Raw genomic sequence first — 26225 nt, forward strand, 5'->3', positions numbered from 1 at the left:
CACAACATTCACCATATTCAATTAGTCCAAGGCCTTACAGTTATGTCTCAGCAAGGATTTCTAAGCACACCATCCTCCAAATCTTTGGCTCAACATGCAATGAGATGCATCTGTAACACCACTTGGGTTATGCGTAACACTCAAACATGCTGAGATTGGGCACAAAAAGGTAAGTAAAGGGCCTATCTCACTGGAGCAGACATCGCCATGATTCATGCCATATGAAAGACCAAAAGAAATGGCTTGCGTTCTCACCAAGAAGGTGACTCCAGGTCGATTTTCCTACGAGACGTTTCCGAAACAGGTGACAACTTATTTGCCCAGACGTTGCGAGCAGTTGCCGCAACATTGCCACAACATCTCAGAGATGTCTTCTTAATTGCGGAAACATCTAAATGACATCTCCACACCATCGCTGGTAAGTCCCCATGAGTACCCACGAGGTCGCAGAGAAATCTTGGAGACGTCACTGACAAAATTAGTCTCTGTGACTTGGCTGCAAATATTAGAGACATTGTGAAGACATCTCTAAGACAAAATGGAGTTTGGAAAAAAATCTCTGCCAAAAAAAAAATTGAACATATTCAACTCTCTCATGACTCCATGGAAACTAGGCTAGTCTCCAGAAGAAATCACACAGATGTCACAGAGAATTCTCCGTGACCAGCGAGACTCGAGTCGCCACTAGGTCGTCACCTAGTCTCCAAGCCAATGAGATACCCACTTTTGTGAATATACAGACCTCCCACTTTTGGCCATCACCTGAGACATTGCCAGGGTGATGAATTCTCACATCACAACACAGCAGCTTTAGTGGATGTTAGTCCCTCATTTGCATAGAAAACAAGGTTTCTAGGCAGGTTCATTGGGCAATAGACAAATTGAACATTCAAGAAAGCTAGTAGTGACATGACAACATGAGAGTCTTGACAAAAAAAAAAGCACAAATCAAACACAACTGAAAACTAGTATCATGGATGATGCCCTAGGCCTATATGTGACCCGCTACAACAGAATGATCCAAAAGACGGGGGAGGACAATTTTCTAAAAATGGCATATTATTCCTGTACTCTTCTACTTTAATTTCATATACAGCACAACTCATAAAAGTACTCGGTTGCAGGTATATCGATGATTTTATCAGCGCATGTCAAGTGGTTGAGGAAATCAGAGTTTCGAGAAAAACGCCTTCAAAGTTGTCCTCCCGACGCTATCATGATCATGGGGAGGCGAGACAGTTTTCACTGCTTGACAATAGAAGGCACGCTCCTAGCGACCTCCGCCATGTTCAGTCAAGCTAAGCGCCAGCGGTCTACGCATGACCAATCGGTAATCAGGATGCCACGCACTGACCAATAAGATCATTCCCTCATTGCTCGGGTCGGAGTCTAGCTGTGGCGCTAAATCCAAATCTTCGGACACGTTTCTCTTACATTGAAAGTCGGAAAATCATGGCCCAGAAAACGCTAATTTCTTGCCTTTCCTTTGATCATTTAGCTTCGAAATTTCGGCAGATGATGGACAAGACATTAGACTATAAAATTATGCCGAAAACAGAAATCCAATTATTTTGACCAATTTTGATGATGTGACTTCAAACTCGATTTTCTCTGCTCGGCCGTCAGCGACTTTAGGATCCTTTTGTTGTAGCGGGTCACATATGCTCACCAATGAACTTGCACAAGGATATTTACTTTTATATCCTACACAAGTATGTTTGAACAATGGGATCACTTGAATTTGGAACACGTGACTAAGAGATGTTTTTCTCCCAATATCCATGCCTTGGTATTATCACTATGTGATACTGTAAAACATGATATATTCGCGGCACGAAATTTTTGCGAATTGGAGCCGACGACCTTTTTCGTGGCATGAAATTTTCGCGACTTGCCATCGGCTTTCAATGCATTTAGTGTAGACAAGAAATTTCACATGCATTTTAATTTCGCGAACCTTGGCGCTTGCGAAATTCGCGAAATTAAAATGCACGCGAACATTCCTCGTTTTACAGTATACTTTTTCGTTACCACTTTTTGCCATATCTGCGACTGCAATCGATAAATGTATCACTTGCATCCATCAGCCACGGCCAAGTTTGGTAGATGCGCAAATAAGTTCTAGTGGCACACATCCGCGCACATTGCATAATTCTTGATACATCAGTATCTCTTGTTATCGTCTTAGATCTAAAATTAGTGTCGTTCATACGACTGCCGCGGGCCGCGGTTGTACCGCATGTGTCGTAATATTCAGCACCATTATGAAATAAAAATCTGCGTGGTTGATAGAAAAGATTTTCATCAAATCTCGAGTTTGTCAATCAATGTGGGATATAAAGCAAATAATAATCTCTTATTTCTCTTGCAATGGATACAGTCTATCATCGCTCGGTGATGTTAGATTGTACCATCACCCTCGTAGTGAATGATCATTTGCTTAGCATTTTTAAAATTTTTAATGAAGTATTTTGATATGTTTTAGTTTCATTTCAAAACAATGCAGAAGTAAACAGACCATATTTTGTTGGAAATTCTGGAAGATCTGTCACAACGCATTACATGTACCAAGATTGATGCGTTGTGACAAAAAACCTCTTTGTACTGGTAATGTCACAAACAAATGCATGCTGTGCCATGTAACATGAATATCCTGATTTGTTCCGACCTGGTAATACATCTATTCTGAATGTCACACATGAAGCAGTTACGTTGTAAGCACACAACATTCGTGTAAGCAGCAGTGAGCATCAAAACAACTCGGTTTCATAATGATAGGGGTGACTGCCATGCAGTTGCTGGAAACTCTTCAGTGAGGTTTTGTAATTGTCATGGTACTGGGTAATGAAATTCAGTGAACACTAAGAGAAGTACACTCACCCTGCCCCTCCCCCACTAAATACTGCATTTCTTGAGAAGAATATATGAAAAAGTTACAAAAATAAAGTACAGGAAAATAATGGATTCTTAATAATTGAACATGGCAATTGACAAGTATGAAGAACTACCACATTAACCTACCAAATGACTTCATACATTTTGTTTACTTCAGTCACAAGAACCAGCATCTGTGAAAATTTGGGGTACTGTACAACAAGGAATGATCGCATGCATTTTGTATTTCGCGCGAGCCAAGATTCAAAAAATCAAAATGCACATGAAAGTTCTTGTCTATGCTATACACATTGAACATTAGAGGCAACTTGCTAAATTTCATGCCGCGAAAAAGGCCGTCGGCTCCAATTTGCGAAAATTTCATGCCGCAAAAATATAGTGTTTTACAGTAGCTGTCTGTGCATTCGCTGAGTGCATATTTGTTTATTCTTGGCATGTGCATCATGTCTGGCTTGTTTTGATCTGCCACTGTGCATCCATGAGCATTACCAGTTTGTTTGCTTTCAAGGAGTACTGTCATACATCATAAAGCATTTAGCAAGCTAAATTTTTGTAAATCAGGACTTCCTGTCCATTTCATGGTTAAATTCGTGATCATGGAGTAGAGGAATGAATGGACAAATGTTCAAATGAATGTTGTATATTTGTCAGGATCAGAGTCAATATTTTTGTGCATTATTAAATTCACGAATAGCGCACAACTCGTGTGGAATATGTGGAAATAAAATCCCATGAACAAATATGGCATAATAAGTCATAGTTAATGTTGCCTCTCTTTCTCACACCTTACTCTTGCTCTTCCTTTCTTAAACCATCCCTTTTCAATGAGTATAAATGGCTTGTCTCAGTGAACCAATTAAAATTATTTCAATCTCGTGAAATATTTATCAATCTCATGCAGCCCTTTGCTTCGCGATAAATGGCCAGGATTCTTTTCTTACTCATAGAGTTACCTTAAGAGCAAAAACAAACACAAAAACAAAAAGCAAGAAAAGGAAAAAACAAAAACCTGAATCAGAGTGAAGAATATTGAGAAATAATGAACCAGACATTACGGAGTGGGAGATGGGCTAGGAGGAGCATAGGGGGGTTGACTTTCTCCGCACAGGATGAAAATTCAGAGGGAGGTGAGCGGCAGATAATGAAGCAAAAGCAAAGCAAAGCTCAGCAATTGAAGAGTGGACATGAAAGCTAAACTAAGGTAAAAAGAAAAAAAAAACGAAAAAATGGAATGATTTATGGTAAGAGCAGTGGATATTATCTTCCGTACTAAGTGCATATCATAAATGTGTCCAGTGGACCGAAACCAATTCATCACGCGACAGCGACCGGCCGTTGGCTATCACTCCCGTCATCTCTCTGCCAAGCCCCTTGGCCTACATTTTCCCCTTCTTCTCATCGGGCCACCCCTGGATTTCTGGGTGTTGCATCTTTCCGTCTGTAGGCAAATTTTTCAGCCTTGCTGGGGAAAAATGTTCTATCCCCGACACTGTCAATACCGACAGCTGCGAACATGAAGGGAAAAATCTTTGTCTCGAGGCACAGTGGACCAAAGCCATTGTTGCCCTCAAATGCTAATAAGAAGACAGCAACAGTCATGTGCTCAAATGCAATGTTGCAAAAAGGGAGGGAGGGGAATAATAGGAGAGCAAGTACATGTATCATTGTCTGATACACACATGGGCTTCACTTCTGCATTGCACAACCAATGACAGCTAACAAATACCCTTATGGTTGCTACATACGAAAGAAGAATGATGTCTATACTGTAAAAGTGGTTTCTTTCGCGTACAGATACTTTTGCGGTTTCCATTGATGCCGACTTTTTTGCGTGTGTTTAAATTCGCGGTCGGCAAAATCTGTGAATTCACAGTCGGCAAAACCTGTTTTATTTTGCACATGAAAACTCAAACTATAATCCAATTATTCTTTTATCTATTAAATAGAAATTAGAATTAAAGGCAGGCTTACATGAAATCCCATCTCTCGAGTACTAAAGTACTTTATAACATGCTTGTACCTACATTGCGCGGTATCGCTGTGTGTGTGTTGAGCATCAATACACTCAATGCGCGGAATCTCCGTGTGTGCATGTGCGAAATAGCATTGTAACAAGCGGCGAGTTCAAAACATTTTCGTGTGATGTTAAATTCGTGGTTCGACCTCAAAGCGCGAAAAGCGCTAAAATAAGACCACCGCGAAAGAAACCACTTTTACGTACTCTATTACAAAATGTTGGTTGAGAATGATAAGGACCTTGAGGTGCCTCAAACACTATGGCTTTAGTGGCAAACTTAACACCCTTATCATTCTCAACAGATGAAAGCAAAGGAGCAATCTCAAACAATATCACACTGCATCAGGTCTAACATCAAGGGATTCAGTGGTGATTATACATGAGACAAAGACTCTGTGGCTCTGTGAAACATTGGAGAGACTCTCCTTCGGGATCATTCCTTTCATTTTCCTTCCATTTTCTTCCTTCAAATCAAAGTCTGGCCAGCAATACAGAGTTGGCAAAATGCAAAAATATAGGGTCTGCAGAGGAAATAAACTGGACCATCCACATCAAGCATGCCCCCTTATACCAGTATAGCTGGGGGTGGAATTTGTTTCCATGATATACTGTATACGCCATATATTAGGTGAGTCTAAATTTTTGTGAATGGGGACTTTCCTACAATTTCGCGAGTGGTTAAATTTGTGATCGTGGAGTACAGTCATGAACAGAAAAATATATATGCCCACATCACATTCATATCTGGATCAGAGTCAATATTTTTGCAAGTCTTTCAATTCGCGAATAGCACAATTTGTGAAATCCGAGAAAATAAAAACCTTGCAAAATATTTGGCATATACAGTAAAGCTTTGCCCGTTATACCTGTTCCCCTTCTTCCATACATGTACTACAGATCTTCCCAGAATTGTCACCAATCTCAGTACTTGTATTTAAATAAGTAACATCATTCTAAAAGAATGATTTTGGTTCTCTGCTTAATGCTCCACTTCCAAAAACCAGACTGGAATTTGTTTTCATCTTCTTTTTTTTCAGGGTGCTTTACAAGATGTCGGGATCTACCTTAGATTTCAACTTACTACATTCATGAGCTCCTTTATTTGGTGTGTATAAAATAGTAAAGCAATATTCTTGATGACCTAATAACAACCTTAGAAAAAAAATCATATGTCCCTGCTTTACACACTTCATGGAAATTGCATGAAAGAAAAAGATCTGTTGAACTTTAGAAAAAAATGAAGATTTCCCATGATCCTCAAGTCTAAGTTGTCAACCAACATCAATCAGAGACAAAATCAATTCAGATCTTACCAAAAAGAATGGCAAGAACTGCATGTTGCATTTTGTCACTTGCACTGTTTCTTACTACATATTTGAGTACAGGGTATTCATTCCTCTGATGTAAATCAAAATACAATAGTCAAACCCTTTATAAATTGGTACCTTACATGTACATTCATAGTACTAAGATATTTCATCTGTCAGAGAATAACATTATTTGTTAACTGCCTCTGAAGAAGTTCTTCTTCTTCTTCTTCTTCTTCTTCTTCTTGTTTTTGCTATTCTTACATGCTATTTATTATATAATGATATGCCCAAGAGTGCACAGCCATTACAAAAGTAGATGTGAGAGAATCAATTGCATCAATGCCCTAATTATGTAAAAGAACACAGTAGTTTAACTTCATGGAGGAATGCTTTACCAAGACTGCTCTAAATCTGGTTGCACTGTCTGGCTGCACTGTCTATAGGAACGACGAAGGAGCTATCCAACAATACTGTTTTCATGCCTTTCTTAAAACTTGATATTTGATCTCTGTGAGGTTGTTGGTTTGTTTGTTTTGTCATACTCCTCACTACATTAGTCATACTGTCATTGCATTTTACATACAGTAGTTTCTAGTTCACATGACCACTCTATGACAAATATGTCCCAGTGAATTTCATACAGTTTCTAGTTCCCATGAATACTTGGTCACATATATATGTCCCATCTTACCAATTCTTCATCCCACTTTATAGTGGTTTTAAAGATAGCATGCCTTGGGAATAATATTTCACCATGAGTTGCCACTCATGGTAACCCTTGACTAATTTGCAGTGTGTAATGTTGTTGTTGTTGTTGTTTTTTTTTTTTTTGCAAATTCAGCACCCTGCTAAAAGGTAGCACTCTACAGAACTGGTGCAACTATAAGAACACAGAAATATCAAAATATTCATGGGTGGTTGAATTGGCAATCAAGAACCACTGCAGTGATGGAATGAGAAGTACATATCAAAGCAAAGCTCGTGATTTCCAGAGTTGGAGACAATCAATATACAGGGAATTTGTGTTCCTGTGGTTGCTATTTTGGGGCATTTCAGTTGACTCATGAAATTTAAAAAAAAAAAAACTTAAAAATTGCCCTCACTGGAATCGTATTGCCAGACTCAGGCAATATGATTCTAGTTCAGGCAATAAATGTTGTTTCCCCTCAAGACCAGCCCACACTATACTAATATCTTCTACTGAGCTCCTCTGTAAATACGTAGTCATTTCTCCAAAATTCAATTCATTTTTGTCTCTTTTATGAATTACTTGCATAAGTGTACACCATACTTTGAGATTATGCATATTGCATGGTAGGTATCCTATTTTTCTTTTTCTCAACATTAGCTATGTTCAGATGGTGATCCCTAAACTCCAGGATAGCTAACCTCGAGGATAAATTCTATGGGGCACTACGTGTTGCACGGTCAATTTCGTTACAAGTTCTATGGGGCGCTAAGTATTGCACGGTCGATTTTGTTACGAAATCGACGGTGTGACACTTGGCACCCCATAGAGCTTATCCTCAAGGTTAAGGATTACCGTCTGAATGTAAGTAATGTAGAGGAAACAAAGTTTGAACTTGGAGGTTATACAAACACATGTTTGGGTTCTAGAACATTACAATGTGAAGTCTAACATTCATTTGCACTTAGAAGCCATGCTTAGTGCCACTCTAACTCCAAGATGATATATGGAGGCAAAGACAAAGCTTCACATTTCATTAGTATCAGATGCTATATCTTAATGTAAACATTCCTAACAAAATACTAGAATTTATTTGGAATATCATTTTAGGAAAGGACTAAAGGTTATGCACATGCATTACTGTTCTCCTTGTAATGCACAAATTGAAATGAAATGAAAATTAGTTTATGAAAGTTGCTTTAAGGCACACACATTCACTGTTGCCAGTGTACACTAAAAGCGAAAAAGCGAACTGCAGCAGGGGAGGTCTTTTCTGCTGTGAGAGCACTAGTTCTGATTACTGATACCCAGGTACCACTTGTAGTTAGGTGCATAATTGTGGTGCTGCACATGACTTCAAGAGAGATCAATAGTTTCTTCTCCGTCTAAAACACTTCCCAGGTTTGCCAGCAAGTTGCAACTTGGCACTAACTCAGCATTTCACGGTTCACATGTCAGAGTAAGTTGACTCATTTGACATGATACACTATAACCAAAGTTTCCTTTTCAATTTTCTATTGTTTCAGTACCTTTTCCTATTCTGCTTTTCCTAAATAGATTTTTGTATCTTCTTTGTATTGTCTCACCCTATCAGTTTATGTTCCAGACTCATTACTTTCATGGTGCTTCAAACCTTCTTGCCCTCTTACATGGGGGAAATAAAGGGCCTATCTCACCGCTGGAGACTTCACCGTGACTACTGCGACTAATCAATCTTCATGACTCATGCGACTCTAAAGACCAAAAAACGGCTTGCACCCTCACCAAGAAGGTGACTCCAGGGTGATGTCTGAGGTATTTCCAAACAAAGAAACAACTTATTCATCTGGAAGTCAGAAAGACATCTCAGTCCCAGGGACGTCTCTATGATGTCTCTGGTAGATCACCAATAAGTCTCCACAAGGTCTTGGAGATTCTTCCATCGAGATGTTTTCATTGCAACTGATTGACAAATTGCCCTACAGATGGAAGAATTTCATGAATTTGAATAATTACGCAGTACCCGCTGCATGTTATAAGGATTATAACCAACACTTGCTGTTGGGCAAAAGCTCGGTGGTCTAGAGGAGTTGACGCCTGTCCGGTGATCAGGAGGTGGTAGGTTCGAATCCTGCTCGAGTTTGTACGCCCATGATTTTTTTATCATGGCTACTACTAAAACACTGATCAATTCAGTGCTTATTTACGTCGATGTAGGGCAATTTGTCAATCAGTTGCAATGAAAACATCTCGACGGAAGAATTTCATGAATTTGAATAATTTCTGTAATGTATGCAAATTCTATGCATGCGTTAGTCACGAAGGATTGACTTGACAACCACAAAGCCTGCCAGAGGCTTGCCCTTCTTAGACCCCGTTTACAGTGCGGGGCTGGGCCGAGCCGCGGCCGAGCCCAGCCTCAATTGCGGGGCCGAGCATCGAAATTTTGTCCGTTTACACTGCCGGGTTCGGCCGCGCTTTTAATTCAAACCTTTCAATATTTTGTCGTAGTGGCGCTCTGCTTGTAAACAAACGCAATTTGGTATAGTCTGGTTTTCAGAGCCTTTGCCAACTGGATTCCGTGGCTACGAAGTCGCCGTTCGGGCAAAGGCCTTTGCCGAAGGAAAAAATCCTTTGCAGGACAAAACCAGACTAAAATTGGCCGCGCATTTGGCCCAGTTTACGTTTACACTGAGAAAAGGCCGGGCTCGGCCGCTGCTCGGCCGCGGCCGAGACCACCTCCAGAGCGAGGCCAAATGCGAGGCCAATTTTGGCCTCGCATTTGACCTTTTGCGCGTTTACACTGAAGTGGGGCTTGGCCGAGCCGCGGCCGAGCCTCGCACTGTAAACGGGGTCTTAGCAACAAGTAGCATATGTTGAGTGCATTCTTGCCTCAGAAACTTAGTTTGAGGGAGCGGGTAAATGAAAAAAAAAGGCTCATTACTTGACTGTTTGAAAAGAAACACCTGTGAATTTTAATACATTACAAACATGGTGTTTTGCATTAAGTCAATTATGGAAGGTTTTAATAACGGATGCATGATATCCAAACCTTCTTGAAACCTGATTGGCGGTAAGTTTGGCTTTGTTGTTGTTGTTGATGACATTTATGTTTATTGCTGCCTTGTGTTACAGACGTGGCTTCAAAACTGTAGTTGTACAAAACTACAACATTATTACATGCAATTAAAGAGCAGTGAGCATTCTTGGCTCAAATGCAGTAGGGTATACACATATCTTGCCACTCAATGAACAATATTTATCTCAATGCTGTGGTCGCACATATTCAATAACAATGCATACACGCAGGCAAGCCTTGTCCACAAGACATTGTTTGCATAGGTGTCGAAACACTCTGCTGAATACAAAATGTCGACTGACTGATCTGTTTAATTAAATTTCTCAAGCTCAACTAATCTCAATTTACGACCCCTCACAGGCTGGCCACTCAAGAGGGAGTATTTGATTAGGAAAATTTACACAGTTGTCTGAACGGCACTAAACAGAGTTTACTTGAAGCCCTCAACGAGTGCGTATCACACCGTGTCCAGCATAAATCAACAGAGCTTCATTCTAAGTTGTTCATGTAATGACTGCGCTGATCTCCGTGTGCGGCCCAGGTTGTGTTGTGAGAGAATTGAAAATCTAATCTTGCAGCGAATTCAATTATCTCCTGACATGCAAGGAGTAATTTGTCAAATGTCTGGATAAATGACATTTGAAGAAGGAAAGCTCATTTACAGAGGTGGCAGAGGTGGCCTCTCAATGCAGGCTTAAAGGCCCACTTTTCCGTTTCTACCGCAATAATATATCTGGCCACACGTTTTGAACACAGCAGACTGTTAGTTTGCGGTCAAAATCACACACATAAAAAACATATCATATCTGACATCATACAATAAGATATTAGTAATTATAAAATATATTAGAATTGCTCTCAATTACAATTCTAGCTATCCATTTGCAACTGACTCATCTATGTGAACAGAATGCAAATATCAAGGGCATAAATAGGGAGAAAAAAAAAGATCTCCTATTTACCCAAAGAGGCATTCAGCCAAGTGCCGTATAACTTTATCATGCAATTAAATGCCCATTCATTTTACTTGTCAAACAGTGAGCTTTAGTTGCACTTGGCAAGCAGGCCAGTAATATTGTAATACCCTGATATCTATGTCTGAATGTTGTTGTTATTTTTAAGATGTCTTCTTCTAGCAAGGCATGTTTTAATAACTTTGTTTCTGTCTTTGACATCACACCAATTGGTAGCCTACATCATGTACAACAAGATGGAGATTATTTTTTTTATTCATATAATCTATACAAAATGTTGGTCTAAAAAAATATGATACAAGCTAAAGACAATAACAACAACAACAGAGAAACTGGCTTGTACAGAAGTCAAGTCAGAGTACAAGCTGTTTTGCTTCTATAAAAACATATAGAAACCTGCTGTAACCAACATTGGGTTAATGAGTATACCACAAATCTGTAAGTTATTTTGTGTAATGCAAAAAAAAAAAGCAGGTTATGGCAAACAGATATGAGGAGACCGAAGTAATTCTCATTTCAGTGTGTCTTTACATGAGATCTGCTATAATTTTGAGAAGCACTAGCAGTGACATCAAAGTGATTTTGAAGTTGCTTGTGAAATAAAAAGTATACTGTACAGTGGAAACTCGGTATAACGAACACTGCTATAACGAGATATCGGTTATTACGAGGAAATTTTCCCGGTCCCAAATTTCCTTCCATACAAGTCTATGTAAAATGCTACTCTTATAGCGAGATCGGCTATAACGAAATAACTGCTATAACGAGATAAATTTTGTGATTTCCAAACAAAGAAAAACATAGCCAATCAAACCTGTTATAGCGAGGTAAAGCAAAATGTCTTTGGGTATTAAAAGCTTTACTTCGCCTGTGCTATCATGTTCCGAGATTGTAAAGCTCGATGCGCCAAAAACTGTCTTGTACGGGTACACACATAGTTTCTTCAGTTCACTCTACAGCTAGCACCGCATGTTGTACGTGTATGTGTGTGTTTGCGCGCACTGATACATGCAGAAAATGTGGTGGGACAGCCGTATGCATGACATCATCATGATGTTTAGCAAGTGTGAGGCAATCTGATGCTGTGATTGGCTTTCTACGTCGGGAATTCCCCATCTTCACACACACACGCAGTCATAATGTACATACAGAATGTGTCACACACACACACAGCATTGTGCAGACCATATTCGAGCTTTCCACACACAACACACACCCATACCATAACCACATACCAATCCACAGACGATCTTCACACAATCGCAAGCTATATCATAGATTTACAAATTCAAACATCTACAATTAATAAGAAAAACATTCTTGATATCGGATTTCATTGGCAACAAAAACATCTTCTTACCCATAAAGGTGAGTAATTACCTCACACACATTACCAAGTTATCAGTATTGATTGAAAGATGATGGGCAGTCCCACGTGTGCAAATTAATGTCTTTATGTTATGCTTTCTTTTATGCCTACTGATATAACGAGATATCAGCTATAACGAGGAAAACGACTCGGTCCCGACCATCTCGTTATATCGAGTTTCCACTGTATAAGATCTTATTTTCACAAGGGTTTAACCCCTTGAGGATGAGATGATTTAGTCTTCAACAGGTTAATTTTCATGAATTTCGCAAATCACTGTTGGACTGAAAGTTTTACAGCACACAAAAAAAAAATTATTTTGAACTGACATGCATTAGGGGACTTATGATAGCCTCGGTATCAAAGTTGTTGTTAAAACAACATCTTGCAAAAATGTCCCTGACCTCCTCATTCACTATTGTAAAAGAAAATAACAGTTATACAGTAAATCCTTCAAATATGAATATCAATGAATTAATAATTTCACATTCTGCAGACATAATCTTTATTCATTCTGTGCATGACATATCAAGAACATTATTTTCTCACATCAAAGACAAAATAATATCCCTTCCATTGTAAGATGTAATCAAAATCATTTGCATTCAAATAACATAAAACAAATGCCCTCAGCTCTTGAACTTTAACACTTGCAGTGTACGGAAAATTTGTATCCCTACTGTGATGGTATGTGATTTCAAAACACAATAAGAATGGCAATATTGACAAGTGATACCATACAAAGGTACAAGGTGCCCTGAATGGCAAGGTAAACAGTTTCTTTGTAATGTTAGCATATCTGTGTGTGCAGTATTTGTGTGGATGCTTAGAGTGAGTGTATTTGTGTGGATGATTAGAGTGAGTGTATTTGTGGTACCAATATGGTAGTCTGTGCTGAGTTTAGGTAATGATACATGATGAATGGATTTACCACTGAAGCCATAACACAACATTTCTTCTGGAGAGAGCAGCATGCGCTCTGAGTAGTTTGTAACTACATATAGTGCTATGTGAAAATTATTTATTTGTTATTATCATTATTATTATTATTATTATCATTATCATTATCATCATCATTATTATTATCATTATTATTTTCATTATTATTATTATTATTATTATTATTATTATTATTATCATTATTATCATTATCAATATTATTATTATCATCATCATCATTATCATTATTATCATTACTATTATCATTATTATGCACAAAATAGAATTATATACCTAGTGGCTAGCCAGCAGCAATTGTGCAGTGTGCAAAGCATATAGGACACGCAAAGAAAATCAGTAACAAATTGTACTTTTTTAACTGTAAAATGATACTAAACACGCAGAAACATGCATTAGCCAATTACTTAATTCGAAAGACTTAATATTCAAGTGCTAAACCTGGCCAACAATACTATGCACAAATTAGCACAAGACGTTTAGATGTTGACTTTTTAAAAAAATAAGATACCAATTCTCCTCATTCGGTCCAGGGGTATTAACCCATTGAGGACGGTTTGATTTTGCTAAAACATACATTTCCCATAGACACCTTCCTGAGCATTCTCGGGACTCGTCCTCAACGGGTTAATAACAAGAAGATTTGAAGAAAACCTTGAAGTAGTTGTTCCGTACAAGATTACCACCAAGTTCCACACAGAATTTCAACATTTCCTCTGCATTACAGCTTAAAATTGTTAAAATCAAGAACTTCTTCTTTGGTCTTCATATCCAGATTCGATGGAAGAGTGGCATGGAGCAGGGAACCTCAAAGCTAGTAAAATGCAAGCATTCAATTGTTATTATCTACAGAACCTACACATTTAAATATGCACAAATTGCGCAGAGATTCCACTCCTTCTCTAACACCTCCCTGGTCACATAAAAAAACTACTTTCTGAATGATAAATGGCAATCAGCATGTAGCTGAACATACTAGAAATAGACATCAGGTATACACTTCTTAAATAGTATTATTCTTGCCATTATGCATACTGTTTGACAGTCTCAAGCTTGCCTACCATACTCATATTGACAAATGTTTGACATATCATTAGCAGTGTTCCTGATTGGTTCATATCTAAAGTCCAAGGTCCATGAGGGCTGCTTGAGATTCATTTCCACGCTATACTTACTGGCAGGCATGGAAACAATCTATCGCATAGAATCATGCAAAGACAATTGTACTGTGACTGTCTATATGCCATCAATGTTCATTTCAGAAAATTGATTTTGCATTTGGTTGAGTAAATATTAAGTATTGTGAGTGGAGTTTGAATATTTAAAGCAGGCATCCAGATTTATGTCATGGATGTCTGCCACCTGTTACTCAATTTCGGAAAATCAAGAAAATTCATTCAGTCTGAAATTGACAGAATAAAGATATAACGCAAGTTCTATAATCAATGTCCATTAGAACCTAGCCATCGATATTAATCGTCCAATATTAGGAGAATGCCATGATCGATCATAAATAGCAAATAATCAAGCAATACTGGGCCACTTTTCCCCATTAAGGAAACAAAATAATAGCAAAGACAGACTACAGTATACATATATTGTCACTATCTGCATGAGCACCAACACAATATAAGATCAAATGTTATGAGAACAAGGAAAAGTAGAAATTACGCGGTGCGTAACATATGTCCCCGCCGGAAGTAGCATTTTGTAACAAAATGTGCAATATAGGTAAAAAATCAAGGTCAAAGGTCAAAGAAGTCAAAGGTCAAAATTCTGTGTAGAAGTTTTGAAGCCCTCACCTAGTGCCATCACATAAAGCAAATAGAATCGAAATTGGGTTAGAAATGGCGAAGGAGTAGCATTTTGTAGCCAATGTACAATATAGGTCAAAAATCAAGGTCAAAGGTCAAAGAAGACAAAGGTCAAAATTCTGTGTAGAAGTTTTGAAGCCCTCACCTAGTGCTATCACATAAAGCAAACGGAATCGAAATCGGGTTAGAAATGGCGAAGGAGTAGCATTCTGTAGCAAAATGCACAATATAGGTCAAAAATCAAGGTCAAAGGTCAAAGAAGTCAAAGGTCAAAATTCTGTGTACAAGTTTTGAAGCCCTCAACTAGTGCCATCATATAAAATGAACGGAATCGAAATCGGGTTAAAAATGGCGAAGGAGTAGCATTTCGTAGCAAAATGTACAATATAGGTCAAAAATCAAGGTCAAAGGTCAAAGAAGTCAAAGGTCAAAATTCTGTGTAGAAGTTTTGAAGCCCTCACCTAGTGCCATCACATAAAGCAAACGGAATCGAAATCGGGTTAGAAATGGCGAAGGAGTAGCATTTTGTAGCAAAATGTACAATATAGGTCAAAGGTCAAGGTCAAAGGTCGACTGATATTCTGTGTAGAAGTTTCAAAGCTCCCATGTAGTGCTATCATATAAAGCAAACAGAATCAAAATTGGCTCATAAATGACAGAGAAGTAGCAAATTGAAGATTTTGATCACACACGGACGCACACACGGACACACGGACGGACGGACGGACGGACGGACGGACGGACGGACGGACGGACACACGGACGGACACACGGACACACACACGTACGGAGCCCGTTTCATAGTCCCCTGCTCGAACTCGTTCGGCGGGGACAATGATGAATCAACCATTTATTGAAATCAAAACACCTACCTCACATGTTTATTAGCATTTCTTCATGTGGAGAGAGATTTTACCTCTGAGGTGTTAAACATTTTAATATTTAATGGATCCCAGAAAAGGAAATGAGAGTTGCACCCCCCCCCCCTCCATATTCCAGAGAAATAAAGCTCTTTATCTTGAGAAATACAGAGACTCCAACTCTCCCGTTTTCGACGGGAGATCTCCCGCCGAAAACCCATTTTTGCAAAATCTCCCGTTCTCCCGCTGGAGATTTGATTTCTCCCGCCCTGGCTCTGTGTCTCCCGGTGGAAAGGATTTCTTACTTATTGCTATCGTATGTTGAAAAAAATAGGCCTTAGATAGCACCAGAGAACATCTAGAACCCTAGGAACTTCGTGCTTCGCACACATCAACTTGGAGTCTCCCGTTTGCTAGGGGTTTCGGGCGGGAGAATCTCCAGATCAGAAGGTGCTTGGGGTTGGAGTCCCTGGAAATAGGGTTACCAAAATTAAAATTGTAAAGTTTATCCTACATAGAGTCATAGAGACATTATTTCTCTCAAACTTTACAGAGCTGAATCATCCACATTCTGACATATATCCATAAAATGTTAACATTTCACAATGTTTCACATTGTTATAACTTTGCCATTACATATCTATGTGCACTACTCACATTTTAACATTTTTCTGAACTGTTTCTTTTATTTCAGATTTAACAATTCGTTATTGGGATGAGCATCCCTTATGACATAGATAACATCAATAATCCAAATAGATCAGGCTCTCATTTGGTAGAGATTTTGTTCCCACCAAAATACCTGGTAGTTATTGAAATAATGAAAAATACAACAAAAGTTGAAAAAAAAAATGTCCACAAGAGTTCACATGCAAGTACACTGTTTTGACTTTTGACAGCAACAATCAAAATGGATATTTGAGTCTTACCTACTCTCAGTATCGACGCAAAAGAAAGACAATGAAAAATTTGAATGAATTTCACTGGCTTGAAATCATGAATCAAAATGATCAAGGTGCTGTAATGTATTCCTATATGAGGCAGCAGTATACTCTGGTGACATTAATCAATACACAGTCATAGTTCACACACAATACCTTGCAAATGATCTAGAAAAATATGATATACTGGCTCTTTAAAGACCTCACACTTCACAAAGTGCATTTACAGTGTGATGCATTATACAAATCACTACAGTGAGCTTAGTTAGCCTTGTTTCTTTTGTGACTTGCACTTTTTTTAAAAGGTCCTGTTCACCTTTGGGAACAGTGATTTAAAAATTTTTAAAGATATGACATTTAATGCATATTCCTGTAGGTCTGTTTTACCACAAAACATCCTATCCTATAAAATTTTCGCGATAATGCCTAAAAAATATAAGGAGATGCTAAGCTGTATTTTTCTCAATAAACCGTATCTGTAGACGGTTTAGTCTGGAAACATTTTCATTATAACTTTTGTTCACATTTTGTATAATTAATAATACTTAAATCGATTTTACCTAAAAATTCAAATTTTTACAGTGGTTGTCTCTATCCCTAACTCACATTTTAGAACTATTTTAAAGCACTAATGCTGGGTTTCTGTTTCATCTGCAAATGGCAAATAATGACTTTCCTCTTTCCTCACTGTGAAATGAATGATTTACTGCATTGACTGCTATAAGCTGGATACATTAAAAGTAAACAGTAAAACAGTAAAACCACCAGTTTTCGGACACTTAAGCTTTTCTGCAATATTCATTCCACTCAAATAATACATACCCTGGTACAAAATCATATCTACAACAATGTATGTTAAATTTATCAAACAACTTTTTCTCGATGCTGATTTTGTTAAATACCGGTACATTATAAAATTTCACAAAATCCCAAAATATCATCACCTTGATAATCCCCCAGAATTTGGACGCACACTGTGCGCATTCAATGTCAATGCGTGTACGAGGCCACTGAAAAATGTGCTGCACCATCCCTTGTTGGTGCAAGGTTGCATCGGAGACATTGGTATCTGAATTCTGGCGGGTCGGCACTTGCATTCAACTCCTGTACATTTAGTCACTGCATCGGCACGTACAGACATTTTGTTTTTCTTTTTTGTGTTTTTGGGGATACCATCACACTCTGAGCTTGCTTGTGATAAGCGAAAAATCTCGCAACAGATCGGCATATTTCTCAATTTTTAGCCCTTTTTCGGCGACCCTGATTCTTAACACGGGACTTAATTCGCACACGCTTTGGAAAAGTTTTGCCGATCCTGTACTTTTGACAGCAAAATTTGGGATTTTAGATGGATTTTTGGACTTCCTGCTGTGAACAAGAGTGCCTGTATGTGAAACCAGGGAGGCGAGACCTCCCTGGTGAAACGATGTGATATATGACAATAAAATTTGCTGACTTGTGATGAGTGATAAGTGTCCGGATTCTGAAGGTTGGCCAAAAACTGGGGGTTTTACTCTACATATCACATCTACAATTTGTATGGCTATCTCCAATGTTCATAAAGGATTGATCAATTCTTCAAATCATGACTTGATCAAGACTACTTTTTGCTCAGCTGTGCCATATTGATGAAGTTTTGTGTGCATGTACATGTGTGCATCACAATTATAACAACGATCAACGACATGTATTCATTATGATTCATGAATTAACAGAAGATAGAACTCTAGTTGCCCGTCAGTAGCAGACTTCATGATAAATAATGATTACCGGTAAAAAAAAAAATCCCCTACCCCAGCTAGCCAAGGGATTGGTCATTGCTAAGAATATTGCAGAGTTAGCCTGAGGAAAGAATAACTCAGTGCTGGCACCTGAATCAGGCAATGCTTGTTTGGTTGGAAACATCAATGCCACAGCTGTGTACACAGATCTAGCTGCCACATTAACAATGTGAATTCAGACGTTCTTGACAAATGCTTCTAGTTCTACACTGTACTAGCTACAAGACCTAGCTGGTTTAGTCACCTCTAGTCTCAGGCTCAGCAGTGAAGAAGTGTGTCAAATCATGTCAATTCAGTATCTTCATGCATCACTTAGAATCACTACATGGATTCACAAATCACAGAAGCATTTATTGCAGAGCCTACGGGTCAGTACTATCGGTTCAAACAGAGATCTCTCACAATGCAACTAAATCTATTATCGATCACACAGTAATAGGTCTAATCACCACACCAGCTTGATCACTCAATCGTACTGTACTAGTATACAGTCGTTGCCTCGCTCGCGTAATCACTCGAGCGATTATGATGACTGATGTAGATCTAGCAAAGTGGCGGTTCGCTTGTTCTGTACCATTAAAACACAAACAAAACACTGGGATTTACCCACTTTGACATCTTATCATAATATTCACCCTCGTATGCATGAGAAATACTGCGTATTTACCTCGTAAGAGTCGTAGTCATGTGCAGAAGACGACTTTGTTTCGACGTTTTCGTACTAACCGCCGACTTGAACGTAGCAGACGGGGTCACACAACACAACACAGCACATGTGCGAAAAAGAGCAGCTGGCATATTTTAGTCTTTTTTTAAGTGTCATATTATAAAATTAAATTTTATAGATGAATTCTAGGCAAGAACATATTTTTTTCCTTTTAAAATATTTAATTTTGAACTCAAAGTATATCTTAAATTTTTTAAAGGGATATAATTGACGAAAATATCAAAATAATATGTTTTATATCTTACCCAAACCTTGCAATAAAGACTAATTTGGTAAACAAAGTTTACAATACACGTCTGAAAACAAATGATGGCGCTATAGCTCTCAGCAAAGAAGGTGATTTTGGTCACCCACCTAGCCCGTACGACAGTAGGTCCTACATGTACTCACGTTTCCGCAGATTATTTTTAACGGGGAAGTATAGGCCCTACTAGCACTTCAGTCTTGATCCTTAAACTCTCTTGTTTCTTTTTTTTTCGCTGAATTATTTGAATTATTGTACAAGTTTTCTAGGACTGCACAGAGTATACAGATTTCCAGCTTCTGCAGATGGCAGGATTTTGTTTGTTTGTTTGTTTGTTTGTTTTTTCTTTTATGGGACACATCCGGGCCCATCTGCTTTACAATCAATCCCGCATTCCTCATTCCTCATGATAAGATTCGAAGTTGCGTGGGCATCACTTGTGTGGGACTCAAAGTACTCAGCCTAGACTAGACCGTTCAAAATCCGATCTTGTCTTCCCACTATTTTACAAAAGGTGGAAACAGCTAAGCAATCCTGCCTGCAACTGTAAAGCAAATGATGCCCCCAACGGTTGGCACGTGCCTCCTAGATAAAGGAAAAAAGAACCAACACAGACAGTACATGATTTTTCTTGGTCAGCTCTTTGTGCGCGAGGGACTTTGAACAGTGTACTGGCACTCAAAGCACAAACAGGGTTAAAGAAATTACCCCCAAAGTTACAAGGGGGGGGGGGGGGCATTTCATGAAGCGTTTGGGTTGTCGGACAATCTATTTTGCTCTCAGCCAATCAGATGCAAATGTTTGAATAGCTTACAACAATTTGTCAGAAGAAATATCTGACAAAACGCTTCATGAAATGTCCCAAGAGAAGCATTCTGCTCAACTGTTTGTTTGTTTGTTTGTTTGATTGATTGTTTGTTTGTTCATTTCCATCTGAGAAGATGGCTGGATAGCCCATATTCAGCTACGTTAAGCTGGTCTTCTATGGGGTCCAGTGTACATACACAAATTGTAATAGTCGATGCTGAAAATCATTGAATAATAAGATATTTTATGGACTGACAGTAAAGATATAAAGTTGATTCCATTACAAGAAAAACCAGATCTATAAACCTTCATCACTCTCCCCGTCCCCTCAAACCCACAAATTTATATTAAAACGTGCTTCTTCCAAAACAAAATGAAATAAAACAAAAACACTAACGGTGGCCTGGTGGCCCGGGGCCACCAAAAATGAAAGTCCGGCCACCAAATTTCAAAAAAGGGCAAAAATTTTGAAAAGTATGTCAATAAATTCGTAACTTTTTGCGCCGGAAATTAGCAGTTAAATTTGTTTAAACACTGTAAAAACGTCGGTGTTAGATTTAACACCACGGGTGTTAAATCTAACACCAATCAAACTTCAAAAAAGGACCACACCCACAGGTGTTAAAAATGCACTGTGATGGTGTTGAAAAGTGTTCACCTGACACTTCGTGGTGTTAATTTGACACTGTACCTGGTGTTATTTTGACACTGTACTGGTGTTAATTCAAAAATGACACCACATGGTGTTGATTTGATATTTGTTGGTGTTAATATCAATGGTTTAACACCCGTCCAGCTTCAATAAGAGACCACACCAGCTGGTGTTACTTTGGTGTAAATTTATTTTCACATTTTTTCAAAAATCTAGTATTTTAATGTAAAATTCTTGATCGTCTTGTTTAAATTAAAAATCAACAAGAAGTGCAGTTACTAAGAAACTCTTCAAAAAACAGTTTAGAATTTGGAAATGACACCCGGAGGTGTTAATTTAACACCATAAATGAGCACCGAAAATTTAACACCAGCTCGGTGTTCACTATTTAACACCGGACTTTTTGCAGTGAAGGATGGATGAAAAGGACTGAATGAGTGCCTGAGAGTGAGTGTTGCGAGTTTGTTGAGGTTTATTTATGAGTAGATGATGTCCAACTTCCAATTCTTACTATGATAAAACTTAAATGTTTGACTCATTAAAAAAACAGGACTTTAAATGTTTTTATTGTTTTTTTCGGGCCACCATTTTTTTTTCTCTCGGGCCACCAAAACTTTGAAATTGAGGATTTTGGTGGCCCCATCGGGCCACCAAACAAAATAGTTCGTGTGGAGCCCTGCAATAGGCCTATTGGTCTGCACTTGTCACACACACACACACACACACACACACACACCACACTCTCAGTCTCAAGTACACAGATATGCATCTACACATAGACACACAAATCAGTGAAAAAAATAATTATTGCTCAGTGATCGCTGTATAATTCTCTAAGGTCTGACGTCATCACATTTTATTATCATTTTGAATCCACCGCATATAAAATTTCCCCCATTTTCTCGACTCTTTAGGATGAGTATGCATGTTTGAGTTTGAGTTCTTTACATGGCATCCAAGAAGGTGAGAAATAAGTACGGGTTAGCAACTACCACGGGACAGACGGACCATTCTCTTCCATTGTCTCATACTCTTCTCTTTCCTTCGCGGCGCGTCTACCCGTGCCTCGGCGTCGAGAGTTCGGAGAGAGGAAAATGATGAAGGGACCTGGTCGAAAGACACCAGCCAAGTGATTGGGTTTGTTAAAGCTGGTAGCAGAGTATGATCACCTATTGTCTATACTTGAAAGTCTCCAGTACAGGGTGCCATTATCTTTTTCTTGTTGCACCATAGTATTTCAATGAATAGCCTGAATGTTGTTTTTTTTTTTTTTCTATAGTCAAATCTGTCAGGACAGGGGCGGATCCAGGAATTCCGTAAAGAGGGGGCGCGTTTACAAAATTAAAGGGGGCGCACGCACCCCTCCCCCCATTTTTTTCTTTTTATTTCTTTTGTTCCAACAAAAAATAAAGGGGGGGGGGGGCGTGCGCCGGTTGCGGTCCTCCCTGGATCCGCCCCTGCAGGAGTCAATGTAATTGTATAGTGTTTGAATTTTTCTTTGCTGGGCGAACCAAGGAGATATTAAACGAGACTAGTACCTCACTGGGTGAACGGAGAGTTAGACGGAATTGAATTCAGTGGGTATTAAGTGGCAGTGGTGTCGTTCTCTTCAAGTAAACTGCAGTTTTCGATGATTACGTAAACTATATTGCTGTGTTTGACAACGTTTGACTGACATATTAGGCGTATTATGAATGCGAGCCTTCTTTATTCCTTCTCTTACAAAGTTGGGTAAACCACTAGGCTGTCAACTCTGTCTTGGACGTGGATGGCGGATATGATTGTGTTAGCAAAGCAGCCTTTGGTATTACCCCATCTACGGTGAATGCTCGTCAACATATAACATGACTTGTCCAGCAGACAACTAACGTTAATTTCTATACAGTGAGGAGAAATGCACTAAGGGGAGTGTGGTGGTTTTTTTTTCCAGAATATATCAAGACAACTGTGAAAAAAATAATGATATCTTAATGCTGTTTTGTTTCTTGAATGCATGCGTGATCGATAAATAAATGGAAAACAACGTTTTAGTGTCGTTGTTGCTATCATTGTTTTCTAGACGTATAGCTAAGAGTGATACTCTGATTTATGTGCTTGGTCGCGTGAATGAAGGACAAGTCAGAAACACCAGATATTGTGAGAAGGATAAGTGTTTGTTGTTCGTTATTCGACTTTTCTAAATCTTATTTTGATATTTCCTACACACAAAGTCCTATCATGCCTTTTCAAGCTCACAGGACTTTTTTCTTTTTCTTTTTTCTTTTTTTCGCGCTCAAGCATCAAACGACGCCAAAACAAAAACACAAACACAGGGACACAGGCTGAGAGATAATCCTGGTTTAGGGAGTCGACCAAAATGACGTCACAATACTTCCATGCACCGCAATGCCCAAATGGCCTTCTGCTACGATCGGACAATGCAGCTTTATTATACCCGTCGAAGGACAGCCAGCATTGTTCAATATGAATAAACAGATATCTTATACCTCCAAATCCCCGCAATTCATAATTACGCCTTTCCCTTCAAGAGCCGCCCTAAAATGTCACAGCAACTAACTCTTGCAGGTATTTTTTTTCTTCAAAATTATACACTCGTATAAACATGCTTTACAGATATCAGATTTCACCCTTATTTTTACGTTTTCCCCAATTCAATTCAATCCAATTCAATTCAATTCAATTCAATTCGTTTTATTGCAAATCAAAAGAAGCATAACAGTAAGTCCGCAGACTAGTGCCATGCGTACAGAATAAAAGTATATGATTACAGAACATTCACAGTTAAAAAAATCAGAATGTTAAAAACCTATCAAATTATTCTGTCATACCAATATCGTATTCCTTGCAGTCCTATAATTAAACATCACATTTACATAAGGTTAAAACTTGATACACATGTGGTTATATTGATGTACACGTACATATAGATGCAGACATTCAAAAATATTTAACAAGTAATGCCTTGATGGCAATGAGTAAGGGTGACTTTTTTTATTCAAGGCTGAAAAAAAGAAAAGAAAATGCATATAAACACCAAAAATACAAAAGCCACGAATATATCACAGAATGTAGTAAGAACACAGGTCAGTGAAGACAAGCGACACAACCAGTAAACATTGAACTATTTGTATATACATTGTCAAGAAGCAGACTCGGGTTACTTTTTTTGACACCGGAGTATCCCCCTTCTCTTTCCTATTGTATTTTCTTTCTTTCTTTTTTCTGGGCTCAAGGCAGACTGATTTGATAACTGTAGATATTTGATATAACATAATTTCGGACGGCGAGGTAGTCACGCTTTCCGTGCGTGATGGCAGCTGATTTACGCGAGAAAAGAAGAAGAAGAATAAGAAGAAAAGCATGACAAATTTTGGTCAGGGTCTGCTATGAACTGCGGCAGTAACAACAAGATTGTATTTTGTATTTCTCGTCTAGATTATCATTGAGAACTAACAGTTTGGTTTGACTCCACTGGCATATCTGTTTGCGTGAAGTGTCAATGGCGTTATTGTGGGTGGACCTGAGAACATTATGAGTATGATTTGTCACGACTGCGAGTCTGAGACACTTCTTATGACGTAACAAACGAGGTGGGGCTATTGTTCTCCAGTGGCGGATATCTAAACCCCTGTCATGATGGAGCACCCATCCATGTCGGGGATAAAGGTTTCCAGTGAACACCAAACGGCCTAAAAATATCACACACACACACACATACAAACGAATAAAATACACATAATGGAACAAGGGTGAGACGTCACTGTTTGTCACAAAAATGTTTGCATGCGGAATGTGGACAAGTCCTCAAGGTTCTGCGAAGACGAAGTCAATTAATTATTGAGAATGGATGTGGTATTATACACGGATTATCTGGAAAAGATTGAGGATCCTCTTATCACAATAATTGAATGATCAGATATTTCTTACCAAAAAAAAAAGTAAAAGTAAAAAGGTCCTATACCTCTCATCGTATGAATGGAGAGAGATGAAAATAATGTGCTGAGGTAATCTGACACCTTCCATATTATCGCTACAGAATAACAAACAAGTGAACTGCATCGTAATGTTCTGAGATAAATACTGACATGCAGGGGGGGGGGGATAAAAGCAATTATTGAACAGTACATGTATATATACAGTATTCTCCTAACAGTAATACATGAAATAAAAGTGTAGTGAACAGAATTAACGACGATTCGATCTTAGATCAATTTCCCGCACACAAAGATTGCATGATGAATTACTTGAAGTTATTCTAACATTGATCGAAGCCTCTGACGACGCAATGAACAGTCTAATAACATCGACTTGAATTTAAAGACTGGTCTCTTTTGATACCTTTTTGCCTGATATAAAATAAAATGACCAAAATCACTAAATACTTCCTGAAAATGCATCATACTAGGTGTTTCAAAAAACATTTTCCACTTTTGATCTTTAATAGCTCAAAAACCATTCATTCGATAAAACTGTCATTGATATAAATGATAGCTGAATAGTGTACAATTTGGTTGGAGGTAATTTGAATGTGAAAGCATAAATCAGTTTCATTAAATCTAAGATTGATTTTGAAGTAAGGTTTCAGATTTTGGTCAATTTTTAACCCTCTGTACAAAAATGAACTTTGCACAGGAACCAATGACGTGTATGTGAGTGTGTGCTGACAATGGCCCTGAACAATAGACATGCCTGAACCACCTGTTGACTAGGCGTCAGTCTCGTGCTCCCAGGCACATGAATGCTTAATCAATAATTCATGTGGATTGCCCTGGGCACTGCTAGTCTGGATTCATGCACGGTAAAGGGTAAACTGCATGCACATGGAAAGAGGAAGCACACGTTTCCATGTGCTTGCAAACACCACATTCCATTCCAGCTGGCAATCATTTTCAATTTTTGCTTCACATATCGCTAAATTTGGGATGTAAATAAGCATAAATGATCTAAAGTTCCTCATTTTAATACAACTGTCTACTAATTAAATAGTCTGACAAAAAAAAGAAATCATTTTTGGTTAAGAGTTCAGCAGCATTTATCATTGGGGGGATATGTTTCACACTAGATTTATTTAAGGCTCCATTCACACAAGTGTATACTCTAATTTATTTTCTTTGCTTCCTGTCACCATGTT

At 38.5% G+C, this 26225-nt stretch overlaps 1 long non-coding RNA gene across 1 annotated transcript in view; it reads right to left on the minus strand.

The window, feature by feature from the left end:
* The window catches only part of LOC139725417 (uncharacterized), an 86304-nt gene extending 66890 nt beyond the window's left edge, over window positions 1-19414 (minus strand). Inside the window, exon 1 of the long non-coding RNA XR_011710548.1 lies at window positions 19332-19414. This is a non-coding gene — a long non-coding RNA (uncharacterized lncRNA). The remainder of the gene's footprint in view (window positions 1-19331) is intronic.
* Between the last annotated feature and the right edge of the window lie 6811 nt (window positions 19415-26225).

Source organism: Diadema antillarum, unplaced genomic scaffold (assembly GCF_040938485.1).
Source record: "Diadema antillarum isolate AM-2024a unplaced genomic scaffold, OU_Dant_1.0 seq00000041_RagTag, whole genome shotgun sequence".
In the NCBI taxonomy this organism is placed as follows: Eukaryota; Metazoa; Echinodermata; class Echinoidea; order Diadematoida; family Diadematidae; genus Diadema; species Diadema antillarum.